This window comes from Parus major, chromosome 4A, assembly GCF_001522545.3.
Source record: "Parus major isolate Abel chromosome 4A, Parus_major1.1, whole genome shotgun sequence".
NCBI lineage: Eukaryota > Metazoa > Chordata > Aves > Passeriformes > Paridae > Parus > Parus major.
The window spans coordinates 2,813,707-2,820,475 of NC_031772.1; the positions used below are offsets into that span (position 1 = coordinate 2,813,707).

The 6,769-nt window shown below is 38.2% G+C and overlaps 1 long non-coding RNA gene across 1 annotated transcript; it reads left to right on the forward strand.

Annotated features, from left to right (window-relative positions):
- Positions 1 to 2,141: 2,141 nt before the first annotated feature.
- On the forward strand, positions 2,142 to 5,177 carry LOC107204056. Its single transcript, XR_001521448.1, has 2 exons — positions 2,142 to 2,306; positions 4,926 to 5,177. It is a non-coding gene; the product is annotated as an uncharacterized LOC107204056 (long non-coding RNA).
- Positions 5,178 to 6,769: the final 1,592 nt, after the last annotated feature.

The following is a 6,769-nucleotide window of genomic DNA, read 5'->3' on the forward strand; positions in this document are numbered from 1 at the left end:
ACCTTTTTGTGGTACCATAAGGCTTTTTAATGCCATCTGAACTTCTTCCTCTCCTCAAAACCAAGAAGAAAGAAATGAATTTCTTCTTAATGAAGGAAGAAAGATTATTAGTACATCATTCATTTGATTTACTGATGGTCTGACTGACCTGTGTGTGGATCCAGGGGTGCAAATTCTGCTTTACAAAGCAACCTTGTTGTTCTGGCCTTTTCTACTCGGATGTAATTTAAAACGGAAGCTATTAAATGTGCTGAGGTAAAATGCGAGCTCTGCTGGCAAATTGAAGAGATAGATATTGACTAGGTGTTGTGTCACTAGAACCAGACATTCAGGCTCCCTGAAGTTTTAATTTTTGATTTAATTTTTTGATAATGTGTCACAGTTATAACAGTGTGTCTGAGGCAAGGAAAAATGACAAGCAGAGCCACTGGGGAGTCTGTACCCACTTACTGTTGATCTCCACCCCACCTGAATCCTGCTTCTCCCAAAGTAATAAAAGTGTGTGATAGAACCATTATCTCACAGTAGGACAGGGATTCAGATGAAATTAAATGAAAGATCACTTGAAAGCTTAAATTGTATGACTAATTAACAGACACATGTTTTGAATGTAAGAACACATTTACTTTTAGTAGCAAAAGAATTTGTATGGTGATGGGTCATGGTTTCCAATCCAGATGATTGATCCAAATGAAAGATCTGGAAGAAGTTTGGCCCCAGTTGATAAAGCCCAGACTTTTTAAGTTAAATACTTAGAATATCTTGTGTGTGAGAAGGAAATGCACTCGTAAGTGGCAGCTTGGGCACTTGTTATTCTGATAAGGTTTTCTTAGAATAGACATAATATGAGGAACCACAATCTTAATGGCTTTTAGTAGCACCTGGGCTGCTTTAAATATAAAACACCTTTGTAAACAGGAATTAGGGAAAGTCATTTTAGACACATCATTATTTCATAGCCAGCTTTGCTGTATCCTTCTTTTTCATTTTTTTTTAATTCTTGCAATTTCTGCAGTTTCACCTAGTGAAAAAAAAAATAAATATGAGAGGAGAAAAGAACTCATGCTACTTGTGATAATTTTTTTTGCTAATAATTAACTTATTAATAAATTAAATAATTTATTGCTAATAATTAATAATAACCTTTGTTGCAATGTGGTTTTAGTGAAGGTGATAGAAAAACTTGCTATAGTTAAACACTGAAAACCTGAAAAATAACATAAAGAAGATAAATACATAAAAGATAGAACTGTGAGGCAAGGATGGGGGAAGAAAAGGCTGGAAAGAGCAGTGCAGATAGGCAGAGCTGGTGTCAGCTTGACACAAACTGAATAAATCTGCAGATATTTGTGGTAAAAGGAGCATGGGCAGCAAATGGTTCAGCTGGGTTGAGAGATTATTTAGTTAAACTGTGTCGTCTCCCTGTGGTCCCTTGAGAGCCATGGGAGGTTATTTCTACAAATGAATCGGTATTTAGAGGAGTTTATTGCTTCTGTTTTTCCAAGTATCCATAAAGAAATTCTAGGCTATTCCTAGTGGAATTAGGGTCACAACAAAAATGGAAGTCTCCATTTCTGGAAACCCAGCCATTACCTACAAAATAAAAGCACATTTGTCCTGGTCCTTAAAAAATGAAATAAATAAATTGTGAATTGTCTTACCTAAAGGCAGGAAAGTGAAGCCCTCTTAAAGAAGTTTGAGAGCAGAAGGGGAATTAATATTTAATATTACTGATGTGTGTCTTGGAGCTGATACTCTCTGATGCACTTCACCTCTGCTTCACCACAATGAAATGTCACTTAAGGAATGGCTCTGGAAGGGCCTCAGGATAAGTTTAGAGCCATCCCTAACAACTGGACATATCAGGTAATAGTAATTAGTTCAGCCAAAAGATAGCTTTGGGTAAACAGATTTACATCAAATGTGGTTCTGAAGCCTTAATTGGATTTCTGTTGCTTTGCCCTAATGACAGAAAACCTGTTTGCTGCTATCAGGGGAACATAAAATATCCTTGCAGTGCTGTCTGAGTGGGGTATTTTGCCCTCACTCTGATTGTTATTCCACATGTTAGTGCACCTGAGCACTAATTGTTTGGTTATTCATTAGAAGAAATGAGCTCAACACTTATTGACCAGATTAGAATCAAAAGGGACTGGGCAGACATTCTAACAAGCAATGCTAAACAAATTTCCAAGTCTCCCTGAAATGAATATTCTTCTGTTTTGTATCAAGTAGCACAATTCTTCTCAGAAGAACTGAAGGTAACCCACTTCAGAAAGCTTTAAGCTGGAGGAATGCTTTGAAAGGTGAGAGACTTTAGTTAAATAATTTTTTGACACTAATTGGGTAAACTGGTAATGTTTAGATTGTGGTAAAAAAAATAAGTACCCAAATAGAAACACCACCTCAGGCTGCCTTTGAAGACCATTGTTTAGAAGCTTATCTGGTATTTTCTCCTTATTTCAGAGATATTTTTTTTTATTTATATGAAATACAACTACTGCAGTAGGAGAGATCAAGTGTGGCAAAACAGAATATCCAGAAAACTGAATGAGCTGGTGGTGACTTTTGGACTTCATCTGAAAATGAACAATGTTCACCTACATCTTGCTTTATATTCAGTTGGATGTCACAACAGCAGCATACCTATAATGCCATCAAGTATCCAGAAAATTATAAAGTATCTTCTGAGTATTTACTGACTTCTAGAACTCAGTTGAATGGATCTTAATGGCATAAAAATGCATAGATGGGATAAAGTTGTTCCAGTGTAAAACTCTCTAGCAGAAAGTATTATAAAACATGGCTAATCTTAATTCAAAATTATTACATTTTTAGCTTATATTTGAATTCCTTTCATCTTTCAGACTTCTATTTTACGTTCTTACATTGTTTTTGTCCTTCTTATTCCACAGAGGTAGGAAAGCAAATGGTGTATGATTTTTTTTTTTTCACCTAAAAATGCATGTATTCTTAAACAGAAAAGGAGAGAATAAGGAAAAGCAGTAATAATGTTTGGTCTTGATGCCATCTTTCAGCTTCCCTGAACATTCCTGTGTTTCTGTGAGAGAAGTTTTCTTGTGCTGTGTCCATTTGAAATATTTTTTTCGGTTTTCTGGGTTGAACTTTAATGAGGGGAAAATAATCTATGATAGGCTTTTTAAAAAAAAACAAAACACAATGAAAGTTCTTTGAGCTTGTCTTCATAAAAGCCAGTTTTATTGTTGTAGAAGTTAGGGAATAGAGATGTTTTTCCATCAGTTTTAGTGGGAAATAAAATGGATTTGCATTCCAGCATCAGTTGGGTGCTTTAGAAGGTCTCCCTGGGTGGGCTGTTGCTTCCCCCTGGTTTTTAATCTCTCCCTTTCTCCAGAAGTCTGCCTTCCCCTGAGCGCTCTGTCTGACCTTTCTGCTCTGCCTGTCATAACTAATTACAATATCATCCATCTGCAGCGTGAAAAATAAACCCCAGCAGCCAATAAAGGCTGGGGAATGTGCAGAGAGCCCATTGTTTCCTTGGGTAGGTGCAGCCAGCTCGGTCCTCTGGTGCTGTGCAGGGCTAAATGGGTTTATTCCTTTCCTTTTCCTTTCCAGAGATGTCCAGGGAACAGGATGGGGAACACTTTCTGTTCTGCTGGCTGCTCCAGGACCTCGGGCAGTCCAGCAGATGTTGGCTGCCTTGTACAGCTGAGGTGTTTCATTTGGGATGGGAAGGAGAAATGGAAATTAGGATTATCTGTTTTCTTTCCATAACCTCTCATCTCCAGCTTTAGTTAAGATGCAGAGGATCTTGTTTTAAAGTTATTCTGGGAGATGAGGCTGTCCAAGGATCAGATAATAGGGAATTTTACATCTGAAACAACTTTAGGGGAAAAAAGGGGATCTGGAGCTCGTATTGACATCTCCAACTCAGCTTTACACATGGACAAATCAAGATCTTAAATAATGGATTACTGTTTCCATTGCACAAGGAATCTGCTTCCAGAGAAACTGTTTATCCTGGCTGCTGTTCTGTTGGAGGGAGATTGTCCCAAAATACTGTGATATATGGAAATATGGAAAATAATGTAATGGAAATAATTGTACAGGAGTTCTGTTTCTACAGTTATTACACCTAAAGCTTTTACTTGGTCTTAGTGCATTTATTTATTGTTTTCTTAGCAGAAGGAACACTTGGAAAATGACAGCCATGGCATATATTGAATGTATCACTGTTAATTAACAGAGTCTTAAACTTTGTCAGAGCTGAATAAATGATTGAAACAAGTTCCAAATTGTGTTAGGTAACTTTTGGCTAGCTTGCTTTTTTAATTTGTAAACTGTCACTGGAAACATATTAATTGCTGCATGTTAAACAGTCTCTTCTTCTGCCTTTCTGGGTGCTAATTTATTATTCCTGTCAGCAGTTAACAATAGCTTTTTTGATCAGAGGCTCTGGTGCCAGGCTGGTGCTCTGATGCTCTTCCCAGGCTGTGTGGAACTCCCACTATCAGGGCTGTGGTGCAGGTGCAAATTCCCCAATTTCTTTTCAGGAACATTTGCTGGTAATCCAAGCCCTGGTTGAATATTCTTGCCAATAAGTGAAGTGTTAGAAAGTCAGCAAGGAGAACACGGTGCTGCGAACACTCGGGCCCTGAAACCCCCAATTGTGTGATACAGAATGCAAGATTAATATAACTGCAAGGAAGGGATTCAGCCTGTCAGACCTCACTGCCAATTGCACTGATGGCAACCTGCTGCCTCCTTGCAGAACAGTTTCTCTTACATAACACTGCAGGCATTTGCTGTGTGTGAAGCACAAAAACGTGATAACAGAACAGCTTTTAAACAAAACAGACCCTGAAGGTTTTGTTTTACTTTGCTAATAGTTTGTCTAATGAGAATTTTAATTTTATTTTTTTTTAATTTTTTTTTTTTTACTAAAGAAAATATGTGAGATGTATTATTCAAGTTGGGAATTTCACCTGTGCTCTGGAGGACTCCTGACATCTTTAATCTGAGAGTGGGAAGCTCAGCAGAATTCTATTCCTTTCACTTTGTCCTAATATTAAGAGTTCTTCAGAAGAGAATACTGAGCCGACTTTTTGCTGGATCACTCTACAGATTATGTTTTAGAGCAGTAAATATTGTTCTCATGGAACTCAAACCCAAAACAATAAACATTTTCCCTAAAACCATTTGGGTTGTGAAGTATTCTTTACACCACCTATGAAACTATCACTGACTGGCAAATCTTGCTTCTGGTGGAGTTTCTGCTAATGGGATCAACCCAAAATTCTGGGTAGAGCATCAGGAGGAGCAGATTTCTGCTTTCAGGGTTATGTCCCTGGTGGTTGTTTTGAAAAGCACGTATTATTTAAACCATACAAAAGTGAGCACATGAAGTGCTTTGAATCAGTCAAAAAGAAAGGTTCAGTTCATGGAAACTCTCACTGTGCATCAAGGGAAAGACAAAGCTTTGCTTTATTTAATGTGTGGAATCCAGGAACTTGCTCTGTGTGTGTCTTTAGAGAGTCAAGAACTTCCATGTCCTCAAGTGCTATCAGTAGGAATGCAAGCAGTGATTGCTGCTGCAATTCTCAATTCAGAAGAGGCCACAGAAAGTTATTCTGTCAGTGTGCATGAAAAGGAGAAAGTGATTAGTGTAGGCTGTGAAAAACACCCTGAAGTAGAGCAGCCAGGTGAAGCAACAAATCAAGGACATTACATTGTGCTGTCATGGATGGTTCTAGAGACAGCAGTGAGAAATTCTGGGTTCTAATAACCATGTTAAGTAAAAGGAAATGCAGTGCTCTCAGGGAATAAGGAATATTTTGGTCCAGAAGTGTGCTGGGGCTTGCAAAAGGCTCTGTTGAGACAGGTGAGTGATTGCACAGGTGTAGCAGCCTGACTATAAACAGGTTTTTGTCCTGGCCAAGCCCCAGACTGGAGCCTTTGTAAAACCACTTTAATGGGAATCCAGGCCTCTGGCTGGAGACTCCAGCTGTTCAAGCCCCTGCCTTGGTGTGAAACTATAAATTACAATTCTCATGGTGGCTTCAAACAAAACTTGTCAAGATTGATAATTGGCCAGAGGAAATCTGCACCGTGCTGCTGGGTGCTGGAATTATTTGCCCATAGACAGGGTAAGAGCAATGAGAGATTTTGAGCTGGAAATATAAATGAAAAGCAAAGGAAGCAATTTAGGAAATATTAGCATCAAATACTGGAAATAAAGCAGGAGGATGGAGAGAGAGGTGCAGGAGGAAGTGGGGAATGTCAACCCCTAGACTGAAGCAGTTGGACACATTGTAGGGCAGACCCAGAACAGCTTCCCAAAACAAGGAAAAATGTCACCAGAAACATTCCAAAACCAGTGTTAAAAAACCAGCAAACCAAGACTATCACAGATGCTACATTTGGGATTTTTCTCTCATCTTTTCTTCTGAGCTGGTAATATTTTGTGTTAATATTTAACTGTGCCACAATTACAACAAAAATTGATTTCTTGCAGGTATCTCAAGGTCGAGTAAGTTCTTTAGGCTAAGAAAGTTTTTCCCCCCAGATTTAATAATCACTTCTGTGTTGCCCCTCTCCTCCCAGGAGAAGTTCAACACTGGTACTATTATGTTCCTTTTGTTTGTATTTAATTTTACATCCATAAATTATCAAATGTAAGGAAAGAAATCCCAAAACAGCAGTAGATGTTCATCTCTAACGCTTCATTTTCCTGAAGTAATTTGAAGAGTCTACCCTAAGCAGTAGAAGCAAAAATTCATTTTACATATCA